The sequence below is a fragment of the Manacus candei genome, unplaced genomic scaffold, assembly GCF_025592945.1.
Source record: "Manacus candei isolate 608988 ecotype Guabito, Panama unplaced genomic scaffold, ASM2559294v1 h1tg000033l, whole genome shotgun sequence".
Classification (NCBI taxonomy): domain Eukaryota; kingdom Metazoa; phylum Chordata; class Aves; order Passeriformes; family Pipridae; genus Manacus; species Manacus candei.
Window position 1 is genome coordinate 11,082,349 of NW_026138081.1, and position 17,760 is coordinate 11,100,108.

Here is a 17,760-nt window from a genome sequence, read left to right on the forward strand (position 1 = left end):
GGATACTCATACTGCAACAGCAAAAACTATTTCATCTCAAGTGTACGGTCATCTAATAAATGTGATATGTTGATGGACTCTTTTTATCTCTCTCTCTTCTGTTTTTCTCCCACCCCAGTGGTATAAGACCATTCATGGCAGGGCTCGTTATGTCTTTTGTTCCTCTCGTCTGCCTAGGCAAGCATTTATTCCTTATTTTAGGGCAACGTTTGGGTTCACAGGAGAAAAACTAAAAGAAACAAACAAAAAAAATTAATTGTTTCCCCTACTTTTGGGGTTTCACTGAGACACCTTCATGATATTGTGCCATGCTTTGGTATGCTTAGATAGTCTCTACCCTTCCTTTTTCTATAATCTGGGGTTTACAATGACTTGGGGTTTACAATGTTCTGGATGCATGTCTTCACATTCCTGTTCAATAACTAAATCTGTTTCATGGTTCTGTTGGGATTTTTTTTTAAACAGTACAGCATCTGACTTTTTGATCTGTCTACTACTTGGGGTGTTTTTAATTTATAGTAGTTAGGACAGTATGAATTACACCTTTTTCCTCATGTGGCTCACTGGAGGCATCCATTGTCATTGAAGGATGTTCTCCTTGAGTTATTCTTCATTGCAGATGCCTATTCAGCAGTCTGGATTTGGATTGAACTGCTAGACATTCTCTCTGCAACCAGTTTTGTCTTTTAATTTCAATGAGGTAGTGCTGGATTAGGTATCAGTACTCAGAACTTTACCATGCCAGGCTGTAAAGATGGGTTGCAATTTGGCTAATATGGCAGCTTCCATCCTATAACAGCATCTTCAAACTCTGCAGATGTGTGCTTTGTGTGCTTTCTAGGGAGCAAGGGGTGTTCCTTAGCAGGTTGTTGATGATTTCTTCTGATGTAATTTTTTTCCTTCAGTGGCAGCGGGGTTCTTGTAATGCATATGAGAAAGCCCTTTTATTCTTCGTCACTTGATTACAATGGACAGTGCTCTTACAGGATGAGGGATTCGGTATAACTAGAGCACAGAAATGTTGGTCTCTCAAGGAGTTAGGCATACATATGAGATACAGAGGGATCAGCATAATTTAAAATGCTTATTTAATTTTCCTGTACAACATACTGGAGTGTCATGCATAGGTAATGTTAAGAATTCTGCGTCTACAGAAGAGCTGAGAGAACATGGTCTCTATTCAGTTGCTTGCTCTTAAGACCTCTCTGTAAACATGTAAAAAGTCACTTGCAGTTTATCCTCAGACACACTGAACACATCTAGTTGCTTAAAGCTATTGGACCAAGAATAGGAAATACCCCAACTACTGAAATCTGACAGAAAGGTCATAAAACTGTGTGTTGAGGTATAACAGGATATACTGGTATCTCTTTGCTAGAGCTGTTTTGATCCTAGAGTCTCCACAGAATGAGTTCGAAATACTGTTCTACAGAATGTTGATTTTTTGTTTACTTCCAAATCCACTGTTTTCTAAAGTCCTAAGGAGATAAGATCCTGCTGTCCTTGCTTTGCAGAGACAGTTACAGTTTTGTGAGCAACTATGTTTTCAGTTGGGCCTTTCAGGACTGTGTTTTTTGTGACACATTTTCTTAAGCAGATTGTGAATATATCTACTAGTCCAAGTGTATTACTCAGCTTCACTATTTGAATGGAGTGACTGCTTGGGCTGGGCTTGCTCTTTCTTCACAAGTTTTGAAGGGAACTGTCACATTTGTATTTGTAAATGGATTAGTTAGCTGCATGCCAGTCTCCAGTGTTGGTTTGATCACAGTTACAGGTTTCACCTGTGATTAAGCTATCCTTTTGTTCATTTTTTTATGGGAAAGATTAAATATGAATCTTTTTTATCTGCAGTTTTTGTTGACATGACATGTATTCACTTCCCTGCCCCTCCAACTGGTCTTTGATTGGAACTTTAATACAATGTAAATTTTACCAGTTTGTTAATTTTGGGGATCCCTTGTGCAGTACTTTGGCCTGTCTGATTCTGGATTTGCTCTTGATTAAATAATATCCTGCTTTCTCAGGCAGAGAGCCCTCTCCTTAAAGTGGAGATTTATGAAAAAAAATTATGTATTTTGGAAGACAAACATAAAATTCACTGTGGTACAATGTAGTAAAGATCTTCATGTATATTCAAGTTTACATCATGTTGGTTAAGGCATCTGTATGATATTCTGAATGTTATGAAATTACAGAATGGTTCAGGTTGGAAGGGACTTTAAAGATCATGTAGTTTCAACCTCCCTGCCATGGACAGGGACACTTTTCACTAGACCAGGTTGTTCAGAGCTCCATCCAACGTGGCCTTGAACACTTCCAGGGTTGGGGCATACACACCTTCTCTGGGCAACCTGTTCCAGTGCCTCACCATCCTCACAGTAAAGAATTTCTTCCTAATATCTAATCTAAACCTACTCACTTTCAGTTTGAAGGCATTCCCCCTTGTCCTATCACTAAATGCTCTTGTGAAAAGTCCCTCTCCATCTTTCTTGTAGGCTTCCTTCAGGTATGGGAAACCACCGTTAGATCACCCCAAAGCCTTCTCTTTTCCAGCCTGAACAATCCCAAATCTCTCTGCCTTTCTCAGAAGAGAGGTGCTCCATCTCTCTAATCATTTTATGGCCTCCTCTGGACTGACTCCAACAGGTCGATGTCCTTCGTGTGCTGGGGACCCAAGAGCTGGACACAGTATTCCAAGTGAGATCTCACTAGAGCAGAGCAGAGGGGCAGAATCCCCTCCCTTATCCTGCTGGCCACACTGCTTTTGCTGCAGCCCAGGGTACGTTTGGCTTTCTGGGCTTCGAGTGCACACTGCCAGCCCACGTCCAGTTTCTCATTCACCAGCATCTCCAAGTCCTCAGCAGGGCTGCTCTTGATCTGTTCATCCCCAGGCTGTACTGATGCCAGGGTGTTGTGGTTTAGGAAGGGTACTCCTTGGTTCAGTGCCCCCACCAAGACTCTCCAAACCAGGTGGAACTCCCCTTCCTCCCTCCAATTGGAGGCACAAAAGGCAAAGATCACGGGTTGAGATAAGAACAATTTGATGGAAACAGCAATGAGATAAGAAAAGGAACAGTAACAGCAACAATATTAATAACAAAAGGTATGAGAAAAGATGATTCACATGGACAAACATTCCCAATAATAGACAATACTGAACGGCTTCATCAACCATGTTTTCTTGACTGGAAGGAATCCCTTCTCCTTAGAAGTGAGAGTCCCCTTTTCCTGGCCCAGGCAATGACAGGAGGTGATACAGAATAACCTTGGTGTCCTAGCCATGCTTCCTTCGGGTTACTGCAAAACATTAACCCTGTCCTGGCCAGAACCAGGACACGGGCGGTGGTTGCCCTGATTCAGGTGTAGCACCTTGCACTTGACCTTATTAAATCTCATCAGATTGCCACAGGCCCACTTCTCAAGCTTGTCCAGGTCCCTCTGGATGGCATCTTGTCCTTTAAACCACACAAAATGTGTTTTGCTACAGATTGTTTAGGAAAATAAATGATTAATTTTGATGGTCTTTTGCTTTTATAGTTTTATTGGACTAATTTTTTATGTTTTCAAAAATCTGAGCTAGTAAATGGAAATATGGTTTAGTGTCCCATCAAAAATGCTAACCAATGTATCAATTACATGGTTATGTTTTAAAATAAGTGTGAAAAATAGTAAGCAGAATTGTATCTTGTTTATTTCAGAGTGCTACCTCAAAGGTGTGTACAGATACTGAACAGCTTTCATTGCAGTCAGGCCTTTTGACTTTCTTCATGTTTATATGGCTAATATAAACATGTAAGCACTTTTCCACAGTCATTAAATTTTCATTTAAATATATTTCCTTATGACACCGATGTGAAATGTTGCAATATGCTTACACTGTGTTAGACAGGAAAGGTGCATCCTGGATGTTCATGAAGATTATTGGTTCCTGCTGAGAAATTTGTAAATAGTGGATATAACTCAGTGACACCTGCAAGTCAAACATTTAGCCAGTACAGTTTTTTGTTTCTTACAGCAGTTTCCACTGATCTGACTTCTAGGACAGTAAAGAGCTGCTTGTGTAGTTAATGTTTCTCTGGCATACTCGAAGTCATAAACAAACAGGGAATCTTTAGATTGATAAGCTTTTGGCACTGGCTTTTCTCCTGAAGTCTCCTACAATTGTGCAGTATTTAATTTAAACTTCTTACCTTCCCTGGCAGAAGCAACCACAATGAGATTGATTATTTCTTTATCTGGCTTAGCCATATCTTATCAAAAAAGGTGTTAGCTTTAACTGTTCTTTTTGAAATCATAAGTGCTGTGAAATGGAAGCATGTGGAATGCTCCTTTGGACAGTTCTTTTTCTGGTTGTTGCTTGAAAATATTTTTAATATGGTGTTTGACTGTCATCATCTGATGTTGAAGTGTATCTAGAGCTCAGGGCCCTTAGGTTTTGGCATTTTAAAAATTTTTATGTTAGGTCAGATGTGAAAACTGTGTATTCTCATCTGAGAGTTCTTCATCTGTGTTTGGATATGCTGTGTAAAGACTTTTATTTTGAAGGTGGATAGTCCAGGTGTGCAGTTAGTATGTACTGACATAAAAAACCCCAAATACCATATGATGGTCTTTAAGAATAATCAGAATCAGTGTAAATACTTTTTGTGGTGTATTAGTAGCACATGTATCAGTGTGAAAAGTTTCTGCTGGAGTGTGGTAAACCAAAACGAAGTATTTTCTTTTGAACTGTGATTTCTAATGATATTTATACTATTACAGGGGTCTGTCTTCCCTAACCTGCACTTATTAGGTATATGTAATTGGTGGTAGCATGTACAGTGTGTAGAGAAAAGATCTTTGGAAGGCAGAGTCATCAATTCTTGAGGGTGCAGTTTGAACCTCAACATCTCTCTCATCTGTCTTTTATCTTTTATCTTTCATCTTGTGCTTTATCAGCTTTAGACTTTCTATTTCTTATCAGAAATGTATGAAGTGTAGTCACAAGTTTCTCCTTCTTTGTCCAGTAAACAGTCTAATAAGTTCAATGATGGTCAACACTGATGTCAAACTGTATCTCATTAAAACTACGTGTATAGTGAAAACTGCTACAAAATTTGCTTTTATATCAGTCTTAAGATTACATATCAATGTTGGTTTTTTTTTAGCATTGTCTCAGTGTCTTTTCTTTCATGCTTCCTACAGTTCTTCCATATATTACTTTTTACTTTCCTGCTGTCCTCTTACTGAAATCAAGATTTAGCAGAAAACCCATTTTCATGATTCTGTATCTCTCTTTGAGTTCTGCTTTGTTTTCTTTGCTTGGTATCTGGCAGCAACTTGACTGCAGTGGGAAGGGGTGATCTGTGGTTAACTGAAGCTACTGTTATAAAGGAAAACAGAAGTGATGCTTGGTGCAATTTATAAAATTCTTTCCTGCTAGAAAACTAGAGTATACGTGTAAACTATACATATCCGTATAATACACGTATAGACATAAGTATATACAAAACTATGTAATTATACTGGTTTATACCTTATACTGGTCATGTAGGTGTATTGGATCTGGCTGAGAGGGAGTTCATATTTCCCATAGCAGCCCTCATAGTGCTGTGCTTTGCATTGGTAGCTGGAAAGGTGGTGATAACACACTGGTGTTTGGCTACTGTTAAGTGGTGCTGGCACAGCATCAGCACTGTTTCTCCAACATTCTGCCCCCCAACAATTGGCTGGTGGTGGGAAAGATCCTGATCGGGGACACAACTAGGACAGGTGAGCCAATGAACCAAAAGGATATTCCATACCATGTGATGTCAGCTTAAATGAAAAAGCTAAGAAAAGGAGGAGGAAGGTGGGCCATTTGTTATTTACAGTGTTTGCCCTCTGGAACAACCACGACACAAGCTGAAACTCTACTTCCTGGGAAGTGGCTGGACAGCACTTGCTGATGGGAAGGAGAGAATAAAAATTATTTTTTTTTCCTCTGCACAAACTTTCGATTTGGCTTTGGTAAACTGCCTTCTTCTAACCTAGGAGTTGTTTTCCATCTTATTTTCTCTCCTCTGTCCAGCTGAGAAGGGGGAGTAATAGATGATCTTGGTGGGCACAGGTTGTCTAGCCAAGGTCAGCTCAACACGATAGGGTAGCTTGTATCGTGGTCATTGTACAGTGTAGGGAAAGATGGCTTACTACCAATATTTACTTGTTTTGGGAATGAATGGAGCACTCATTTGTGGACCCTTTAACCCACAGTAAAGTCATTGAAGTGTCTGTTTGCTTTCTTTCATATATTATAGACTGAAAGAGATAAAAAAATGAAATTTAGCTTGATTAAATTCAACATGTAACTTTAAAAATTTTATTTGCTGTTTATCACCAATTAGGAAAGACACATGTATAATTTTCAAAAAATTTCCTTCATGGTTTAGGAGTCAGAGGAGTAAGAGGCAAATACAGAACAAGATTGCCTAATGGATAGTAAAAGTGGGAGATAGAAAAATAGCAATCACTTCCGGAGGAAGCTTGAAGCATACATTTAGCAACAGTCTCTTAATATCACACTATTTTAGTCTGTTTGTGGTGAAGTGTGCTCAAGGAAAAGATGTGTCAGGATTTATGCAAATATGAGAAACTTAAAACACCTGAAACCTTTCTGAAATGAAATGTACTCTAGTATTAGTGCATGTTTTTTTCCCTAACATTTAGGCTCTATTAAACTTGGTGTGTAGTATCAAGGAATAGATTCAAAGGCATTTTCTGGTGTATTGAATGATATAAATTGCATGGGTTTTTGTATAATATTCATGCTGATGGAATTAATTCAATACAAATTTTCAGCTTCCTTCATTATCAGGCACCATCAGCTTCCTAACAGGCAAATTTCAGAAAGGTCTTTTAGATTTTTCTTATTGAAAATCCCTGACCAATTCTTTGATCTTAATTGCCAGGATCTCAGATTTGATAGTTTTTGTGACATTTGTTTGAAGATCTGCCTTTATTAGTCTGTCTGATAAATATGAACATTTATCATGTCTGATATGAACATGAAGCTGTATTGCTCTCTCAAGGGAAGCAGTGTTGTGTCTTCCTTTTTTTCAGCTTCCTGGATGCTGAACGCTGCTTGCATCTGTTCACTGCCTTCCCACAGAGGAGCGGTGGCAGCAGCACGAAACTGATACTATCTTTTAAATCTGCACAGCTGCTGGTATGGCTCTGAGTCACAGCAGTGAGGTTGACCACAATCTTGTTAATGCACTGCTATTTGAGCAGTCAGTTAGTAAAAACAGAGTCACTCAGCTGATCAATGATAGACTTTGGAATAAAGTGGTATGATTTTTATTTGGTTCTTGCTTGAAAAACTTAAAAGGAAAGATGAAATAATATATGAATTCCTACTATAATTTCCATAGCAAAATCAAACCGTGTGCTCACTGTGGGCAGGTTTGAAGAACTTACCTTTTTAAGAAGGAAAAAAGAGGAAGAAGGGTGGGGCCATCTAAGGCACAGTACAAAATGAGGTTTCTTTCTTTTAATCTACTAAATGAGTTGTTTCAATTCATACATAAAGGATTTTTAATGGTTCTGTTGGTATTTCTCGTGTGTTCCCATCTTTTTCAATACAAATTTCTCTGTCTGTAAAAGATTTGGGTAATGTTATTTGTAGGCATAGGTGGTATTTGTAGTGGATAGTAAAGTGTATCTTTTTTAATTTTTAAAAAACTTTACCTCCTTTATGTCAGAAGTTTGATAAGTTGAATTAAACCCCGGAGTTTAAAATGATCCTTCCTAATTAATAGCAAGACCCCCTTGCTTTTTTATATAAATGAACTAGAAGCAAGTTAGATTTTTTATTAGCTTACAGCCATGTTCCTTCGTGTTGTGTTTTCAACATCATAATTGTTTTTCAGTGACGTGTATGGTACCATCTTCCTTCTTCTGTGAAGCTTGCTGATTTTTTTTTTTTCTGTGACTGTCCTACATTGCTCATGGCCTTGTCTTTTGGTAGGATAGACTTTCTCTTTTGAACTAATTACTGCAATTTGTAACAAATAATCATGAGCTGTACTGCACAAACTATTTTCTTTCTCAAATTCAAACCCAGGTTTGTTTTTCTTATTTTATTTCTTAACCTTATTTCAAGAGACAGGTTTTGCTAGCATTTCAGCTTTTATTTCGTTTTTATGTTGAGTGTATTCTCACTTAACAATATTCTTAATTGGGCTTTCCTGACAGCTTTTTTTCAGTCATTTCACTCATTAGCCTGTGTCTACAGAGTGTTCTTTCTGTGTGGTTTTCTTGCCTCTAAATTTTCTGATTCTTTTAGTTAAATTTCTAAAGATGGTTACTACTTTTTCCTCTTCTTTTATGTACTTTTCCGGACTTTATCTGCACTTAATTTTAGTTCCCTTAAGCTGGTTTGATTTCAAATCCCTTTTGACTGCATCAGCACTAATAAAGTGGACCATTGTCTGGTATTGAGGACAGCTGGCACAGATTGAGATTTGTCCTTTCTGTTAATCTTTCAGCCTTCAAAACAGGTAGCTATGTGCAGTACCATTTGGAAGTTTTCCCAGCCATGTGATAACCCTCAGATTGTTCCCAGAGGTTGGAAGAGTGCAGTTGGCCTTTATCAAAAGTATTTCAGGACTTGTTCTGACATGATGATTTGCATTTTAGTGTCTGGGAAAGTTTTAGTCATTAATATATTGATGTAACCTTTAAGGTTAACTTTTATAAAGGCAGTAGTCAAGCCAGTTACCAGCTAGGTTAACTCAGTTTTATCTGTGATCTGCTTCCTAAAAGGCCTACTCTGTGAATCATTATTATTAAATCTTGTGCTTTGAATGATTCTACTAGCTGTCTAGAATGAAAAAAAAAAAGAAACCCAACAACAACAACAAAAAAAAAAAAAAATAAACAATCTAACAATCTCTCACAACAGTCCTTCCAAGTCCTCATCCACTTAAATTTTCTGATTTGGTAATTTATAGGAGGTCTACACTTTCCTTCTCACTGTAACTTTCTCATTCTAATGTTATGTGGAGTGTTTGGCTTCTGTTGCATTCTGGATCTCAGAACAAGTATACAAATCTTAAGATATTCAAGACAAGATTCCTGCTCCACCATATATATCCGTCCTTCCTGAGCCAAGTATGCTCTCTAATGCTATGGAGTATCCCACTAAATGTGTTGTGTCAGTTGAGTTATATTTTTGTTTACTTTCTGAGATTTCCAGCAACCCTTAGTTTTATTCTCCATAGTTCTTGTGTTAGTTTACTGAGAATCAGAAGTTCACAAGGAAGCTCTGAAGATAGTCTTCTCCTCCCTGTGACCCTTTAACTACCCACGCTTGCCACTCATTACTTTGGAGCTGTGATCTAGGTTGCCATTTGTAAATCTTGTTATTTTATCAAAGAGGACACTCTTTGCCTTTAATTTGCTCACTGGTGATTTGAATGACAGCAAATTTTTAGCCTGCCAGGCTGGGAAGCACAGATGGCACTTCATATGGCTGAGAAAAAGTGGAACTCTGGGGAAAAGAAACATATGTTTTCCTGGATTTTAGAGAACTAAGAGAGGTCCAGTGCTTGAAGTGTTTTTCCAAATTTTCCCCAAATTTGTGCTACACATGCAATAGTGTAATGTGTGAGCAATGTCACTCTAGCATACATCAACCTTTATAAAGTGAAAAATGTAGGGCTGCAGACACTGAACAACAGTGACCTGTCTTCCAGGAATAATAGGATGTGTCAGCCATGGACATGTAAATAAAATGGAAAGATAAGTCAAGTGGTTGGGTCAGTCAGTGTGTCTTGAAGGAGGGGAGCAGGAAAGAACTTGCATAGTGTCACATTGATTAAAAATATGCTTACATTTGGGATGTTATTGAATAACTTAATTGTTTGTCTCTTTAATACATCCATAAAAGAAATCAGTGGATTTTGTACTGTTCTGTGTACTGTATCAGTTTTGTAGACAGTGCTGAGTTTATGCCTTGAGAAATGATTATGTGTGAAAATTTCAATATCATGAAGGGACTTTATACCTTATAGCAACTATTTTATGTTTTCTTCTGTAAGGGATAAGCACTAAATGATACTGAATTTTGCTCCTAACTGTTATTTGTGCTATTAAAAATGGTGTACTCTTAGAACAAGGTCAAAGTGTCAAAGTCATATCTGATAAAGAAAAACAAGTGTGAGGTGATCTTTGTCTTTTAGGCTTGTTTTGAGGAATAGTGAGGAATAATGCTCCCAGATCTTGTTTGATTGAAGTGGAATTTTATTGAACAACTGTATGTCCTTCTCAAACCAGTGGTAATCAAAGCTTGTTTGAAGGGGAACCTCCTTTACAGAGTTGAACTGCAGAAAGAATCCTTTGCACTTCTCTGCAAAACAGCTAATTCCCGAGAGCTTTCTTCTGTGTGCAGTAGAAGTTAGATGATTTGGCTTTGATCCTTGCATATTATGGATTGAATATATTCCACCTTTTTTAGCTCTAGCAGTAAGGAATCATAAGGAAAAAAAACACCCAACCAAGCCCTAAGCCATTATATAATATATATTGATAACCTTATTTTTTTAATATAATCATTAAAAAGATGATCTGCCCCTCTGTTTCCCTGGGATGTTCTTTCTTTCCATATTTGTTTAAATAAATTTGCTTAGTATCAGCAACTAATAATGCTACCAGACAGATGGATTGATGGGTATAAGAGAAACGAAGTTCAGTTTTTCAGTTAAATAACTACTTCTCTATTAGAATACAACAGTATATATCTTAAAACTGGAAGAATCATGTTCTGAGCCTCACTTGGCTTACAGATGGAATAATTTTTTTCTTTACTAATTTACCGATTTTGTTGTTTAAGTGGTTTTTTTGTTTAAACTTGATTCTTTTCATATGTTTTCCCTAACACAGATTCAGTGAGTTCTCTGCCAGCTACTTGAAACTGTAGAGCCAGCACTAAAATATGCAAGTGACTTCACTAAAAAGCTGGTCTGTGTGCTTCAGAAATTGCTTGTACTGGAGAAGGTAGGATTTTCACACTTAGTAGTAGATTTGTCTGTTCGGAGTAATAGAAAATGATTTAAGTTTAATAAAAAACAAATAGATTGCAAATTCACATACCTGAGCACAGATGAGAACTCCTGGTACCAGAAAGGGGGATTGTTTTTGTATGACCCAGATCCTGATCTGTTTCTTTCTCAGATCATGTGACTTCGTGGGTGTAACTTGATTCTAAACCACACCTCCTGGTTTCTAGCTTTTAAAAAAGATTGCTGGGACCAGCTAGTAAAGGTTGATTTACATTTAGAATGGCATATAGCTCTGATCACAGTCACACCCAGAAAAGTCTGAGTCCTTGGGATAAGAAAGAACTGTTAGTGTGATTAAGCTGAAGTTGCCTTCTTAAAGGAGAATGAAAGAATTTGGCAAGTAAGACCTAGGAAGAATAACAAAAGTCTCAATTGGATTTGAGGGCATATATGGGAGAGAAACATCTGAAAATAAATGTATCTGAGGGATAAACTTAATAACAAATCTTGTTTGAAAATCAGAGGATGAGGTCTAGTCTCAGTAATGGGGAGAAAGAAACTCAGTGGTTCAAGATGATGTTTTGTGTATTTATATAAGAAGACTGTGTAAGATTATGAGGTTGATCCTTGAGTCAGAAATTAAAAATAAACATATGAGATTTTGTAGTCATAGAATAACAGAAATCTCTGAGAAAGAGGATAGAGCAGACAAGAAAATATTTGATTGTTATTTGTCATAAAGCTTCCAAGTTTACAAATTCTGTTCCTTAGGGCTACCACTGGTATCCTGTTCAGATCAGAGGGGAATATTTTTTATTTTTATTTTTTCTCTTCTTGGTGCATAGTTTATCTTTTTTGAAGCAGAGACAATTTGCCATTCACTAAAGGTGGGATTTTGAGTGATGTCTGATTCTTTCTGCGGTATTAGGGAAGTATGGCCTGGCATAAGGATCTAGTGTCTATGTTCAAAGTTAAATCAGTTTACCCCAGACAAATGGGAAGGGAGAAGTGTTTCCATTTTCTTCCCACTGCTGCACCCTTCTGTATTCCCGAGGTGATGTAGGTCTTTTCAGCTAACATGTAGTTGGAGGCACTTAAAATGTGACATCCTGGAACTCTATTATCTTGCTGTTGTGCATTCAAGTTTTGCATCTTTTTCAAATTCAATTTCAAATTACATGAAAAATGCTGAGGAAATGTTTTGGACTTGGTTTTGAATGGATTCTTGCAATGCAGGAGACTGGATTAAACACTGCAGATGGTATTGAACCCTTTATAAGGATATATATTTTTTTTATAAATAGATTAATTTTTCTAAAAAATAATTGTAGTGACTAGTCCATGTTCACCCAACAATTCAGTCAGAACTGGGCATATAGCCAAAATTTCCTATCTGCAAGGTCACTTCATGACCTTTATTTCCATAAAGATCTCTGCAAGAGGACCAGATTTATCTGGAAGAAACCACTGTCTAATTAGCGATATTTGTAAATATTGTTGAGGTGTTTGAACAACAAATGCAAAGATTTTTTAAAATAGTTTTATCTTTTACATTTTAAATAGAATTCCATTTTCAGGGATTTATTAGCAATACTAAACCGGAAACTTACAAACTCTTTGATAGTTTTGAAGTTCTGAATGTCTCAGAGTAGGCCGTTTTAAGATAATCACAACTGATGCAAAATTACTGTCTATTCTTTTTGTGGAACTGTGGAAAAAAGCCCCCAAAAGCTATATTTCTTTCCTCTTAGTTATAGATTTGTGGATTGACAGGAAAATTTGCCGTTTTCATGCATCCCGATTACAGTACAGTATTTGTTACTTCTTCGTGAGTTAGTCTGAGCAGACTACAGGCTACAAGAAAATACTCTAAAATAAGTACATAGTTGGTTGCAAAACAAAGCTCGTAACTCACATTAAAATTTAACTGTCATACAGGGAGCATGAAGCAGAGCTACGAATGTCTTGTCCAGCCTAAACTGGGTTGTTTTGTGTCAATTCAACTCCACATATTTCAGTGTTTTGTAATTTTTTCTTTTTTTTTTTAATTGATCATTGACAGTATGTGGACAAATTTTCCTGCAGTAGAGATGTAAACTACATTGGAACTTTTTGGGTTTTTTCCTCCTCTGCTTTGTCAGCAGCTATTGAGTAGCTACTACACTCCGATGGTAGATTAGTATGGAAAAAACTGACCCAGATATTCTTGCTTTCTTTTTATTGTTCTGTGTGTTTTTATGTATTTTAGGTTATCACAGTTTAAAATTTTGGGAAGTTTTTGTAGAGCATGGTGATTTTCTGAACTTGGTAGGACTGGAAGGTCTTTTGGTACTGCTTGCAATTTTATTACTTACAAATAAATCAGCTTGTAAATTTAATAATAGTTCTTTTCATTATTATATGAAATGTAAATGTTTCCACTTCATGTTTACCATAAGCCAATCTGTCTAAATCTATTTTTCCATACTCACATAATGTACTACCTTCTACTTGTTAATGAGGTTGCAAATATGAACTTGTAAGAAGATACATCATAATGTTTCATACAAAGGTAAAAGTAACTATCGTTCTAGACCATACTCTAATGGGTTCACTGTAGGGGTAGCTCTTGGAACAGATGGGCTCTGTATTTCATTCTGCCTGGCTTCTTGACTTACCTTCAGCTGAAAGTTTCACCTTTCCATTTTTGTGAAGCGGGCAGTGTAACTAATTTGATGAGAGGTACAATAAAAGAAATAGGTTATTTTTTCTGGAAAGGTAAAACCCTGATTTTGCTTTTTATACATGGAATAACAATGTTGTATTTTTTTTATTTGAATGCCTGAGATACTTTATCACAGGAAAAGCTATAATCTTCATTGAGTGCTGCCTTAGCTGAAGTATACCAAAACTGTCAATCTCAAATGGAAATGAAAATAGGCTATCTCCCTCTTTTCCACAGGCATTCCATTTTTGGAAGTTCATGGGCTCTGACTTTGTAGGTGCTGATTATTTTAAATAATTTATTACATGAAAAAGAAAACACAAAATTCAAGGGGTTTTTTTTGTTTGTTTGTTTTGTTTTTTTCAATCACTGTTGCTGCTTTTGAGAGATTTAGAGTTGCCAGTTCACCTTCTTCATTTAATGCTACAGCTGTTGAAGCTTATTTTTGAAATATCAAATCACTTAATTATCGTTCAAAAATAAGACTTATTTGGCAGAATTCTCATTGCAGTAAAAGTCAGTTATCTGAAGCATTTATTATTTTATCTTCTTCTCTCCTGTTCTTGGTACTATTGTTGCTTGAATTGGTTTTCTATTTATTTTTCTTTACTGCTTTTATTCCTTCCCTTAAAATCAGGTTCACAAATAAGCTTTTTCAAAAGCCAATTTATTGCTGTTTCACAGTCTGATATGTGCAGCTTTTGATTACTTTTCTGTTAAATGGCTGGGAATCAACATTTGGTTCAGTAGTGTGCTGCCATTCTGAATTAGACAACTGTCATGAAATTATGTAATAACTCTCTGCCTTGATAACCTAAAAGTAAGGTTTTGTTTAAAACAATTGTTTCTTCACTAAAAGGGTTGTCAAGCACTGTAACAGACTGCCCAGGGAAGTTGTTGAGCCTCCATCCCTGGGAATATTTAATAGTTGTGTAGATGTAGCTCTTAAGGACATGATTTAGTGGTGGACTTGGCAGTGGTAGGTTTATGGCTGGACTGGCTGATCTTAAAGGTCTTTTCCAAACTAAATGATTCTGTGATAAAAACTAATGATATTCTTTTCCTTTTCTACTTTCAGATAACTACCTATGCTTCAAAATGGAAGTGAGGAAGAAGAGTCCCCAAAAGTATTAATTTGAATAAAAATTATTGTTCTTAAGTAAGTACTTCTTGTTCTTTGTGATGTTGCGTCCACAACTGACAACTGCTTTTCTGTTGATAAACCCTTGTCAGCTGAAAAAAGCAAACTTTGCAAAAGAGAGGTCAGCTCCTTCACTTTTGTGTCAGATTACTGACTAAATTGGGTCAGTCACCTGTTTCACCTTTCGTTTTTCCTTACACGGATTTTTCTCCCTTCTCCTCCTTGCGTCTCATCTCTAAAAAAAAAATGAATCTATTAAAACATTTTTAATGTATTCTTCATCTTAGGTACAAAACCCTTTTTCTTTGACAGTATTTTTGGGCCCTTTCACCTGTATTGCAGATATTACATGTATTTTTCAAAGATACTTCTGTAGAAACTGGGCACAGGCCCTGTTCCATGAAGTGTCATTATGAGAGTTTTGAGTAACTAAGCTTTTGTGACTGTAAAGTATTGTGTGCTCTTGGATATCCTAGATCCAGTGCTAGATTTTTCTCATATGGTGACAACTATTAAAAAGTTAATACTTCATATTCTTACAGTTTTGAAGGTCTGTGCACGTATGATAATACTCATCTTTTAGGATACAATTTTTTATTTAAATAAAACTCTCTTCATTTTGAGAAGTTGCTTGATGAAATGAACTTCACTGAAACATGGATTCAGGTGTGAACTTGGAAACCAAGAGCATTATGACATTATTCTTTTTTTGATGCAAAGAAACAAAAAAGACTGTTATGATCAGTGTTCTTAATTATGATAAGGATAAAAAAGTTGTGAAAATGTCTTGAACTTTCACAACTGAACAAGAAGTTCAAGCAAATTTGTTGCAGATGAGATGCTTTTACAGTTCACCCAACTTCAGTACTGATTGTCAGGTTGATGACATCTAAAGTACTCCCAATTATTATGATTTATTTATACAGTTATAATTCTAGAAGTACTATGTTAGTGTAAGAGTTTAATGAATAGTTTAAAAAAAAAAAGAAAATATGGGATTTCAAATGATGTTCTAAGGACCTTGGGGTCAGAACAGAACAAAGAATATGGTGGTAGTTTTCCAAGCATCTAGTGTCTGGTTAGGTACCTTGAAACTGGGTTAGCTGTTGTAACTGCTTCCTGTTGCTGAAAGGAGTTGTTTCCATTTCTGAACCCAGCTTTCTTCCCTATTCTGATGAAACTGGTTAACTGAATTATCTTACAAATACAGAAAAGAGGTGGCTAATTTTGTTTCTGGGTTTGTGGATTGGATCAGCTCAGATAAGTGTTCCAGAAGTGTTCCAGTGGTGCAAAGGAAGAAAGAAGACTCTGCAGGCAGGAGCAAATAGTATGGGAGCATAACCTGTCCCTCCAGGCAGGAACCAGTAGTCAGTGAATCTGTCCAGCAGGTTGCAGTAATGGTGTCTTAAAGTTGTTAGACTGGGATTTGATAATTTGACCTTAGAGAGGAGCAGACATGGCTTCTATGAAAACTTTAGACTAGAATTGGCTAATTTTGGTAGATCCCGCATTGCTGTTAGTGGGAATGACCTGTTGATACAGAATAGAAACAATGATTCAGAGGGAAAAAATCTTAGCAGATAACTAGAAAATCTGTAATAATCTTCCCCCATCTACCTGCTGCCCTCCAGCTCTTCAGCCCCATGTGTAGTATCTGTGTAGTATCATGTGTATTATCTCCAAGTCTTGAAAATGAATGAAAGGTACACGTGAAGAATTGCATGACTTGTCAGAACCTCACCTCTAATCAGAATTGGTTGGTCCCTTGTATATGATGTTACATAGTACAGTAATTTGTCTGTATCTTGGTTTACAATTTTGTAAACTAAAATTTGTTTGTTTGTTAGAGCCTGCATGAATGCATATGTACTTAACTTATAGTTTTATACTTCATGTTGTGTTCACACTACCTTGATTTGTCTGTAAGCTGTGATGATGGTTGTACCTTCTGTAGAGATGCATTCCTTCCTTTGGCAAGAACAAGGAACAGTGGTTGAAAACTGCATGAAACCTCTTCTTGCCTTTTCTATTCCATCTGTATGGGAAGTTAATTAAAAGGATTTGTTCAGGTCTATAAATTGCAGTGCCTGGAGCACTAGTTAAGCCAGTGGTTTTGTACGCATTGCTCAACTACTAAAGGGAGATTGAGCAGTGGAGCAAAGCTGATTTAAGCTTAGTGTCTAGGTAAGATGTAGGTAGTGCTGCTAGGTTGAGACAAGTAACTGAGTACTAGAGTGAAGGTGATACCTTCCCCATATTACTTGATTATGCAATCTATGGATTGTGTTGGATACCTGCTTCCTGTCAGATTGCATAGCAAGCTGCATTTGGAATTACTTTTTGCTATCACAGTCTGGCTTGGAAAAACTATATTTAATCTATCTACTAATTTAATATTTTTTTCCTGATTCTTTACACATGTGCAAACATTTCCAAGGTAGTCTTTCCTTTTTTTTTCCAAATCATATTTCACACTTAGTTCAGTTGTGAACTGCAATTTTGTAGTTTATTAAAAAAAGAAAGATCAACTGCACATTTTTTATTACATTCTGAAATACTTTCTTATCCTTTCTTGGGCATTATGTAAGTTAGATTAATCTGTGATAGGCTTTTGAAGATAAACTAATCTCCACAAAAGGCCCGTATATCTTGAGTTTTATTTATTGTAAGGGCACCTAAAATCTCAGATAGATATTCACTGTTTCTACATATCTAAATAGATCAGTGTGTGATTCCTGATGGAAAAAGAAAATATGCTTTCAGAAGGGTATATTGCTGAATTAGCCCTGCCCTTTTATCAAGACCGTTTATCTGTGGTTCTGGAGTATCTACTACCTTTCTCGCTTGCTACAGATTTCCCCCTTGCCTGAGGATCAGCAAAGTCTATTTCTTGT

The 17,760-nt window shown here is 36.6% G+C and overlaps 1 protein-coding gene across 7 annotated transcripts in view; it reads left to right on the forward strand.

The window, feature by feature from the left end:
• FUT8 (fucosyltransferase 8) overlaps nt 1-17,760 on the forward strand; it is a 103,390-nt gene that overhangs the window by 9,322 nt on the left and 76,308 nt on the right. For 5 of the 7 annotated variants that reach the window (XM_051792074.1, XM_051792072.1, XM_051792070.1 and 2 more), the window contains exon 2: nt 14,804-14,884. The exons of 1 other annotated variant lie outside the window; for it this stretch is intronic. The gene's annotated coding sequence lies outside the window, so the exon portion shown is untranslated. Of the gene's footprint in view, nt 1-10,902; nt 11,017-14,803; nt 14,885-17,760 lie in introns of all 7 variants that reach the window. One more of the 7 variants, XM_051792068.1, reaches the window with a different exon arrangement.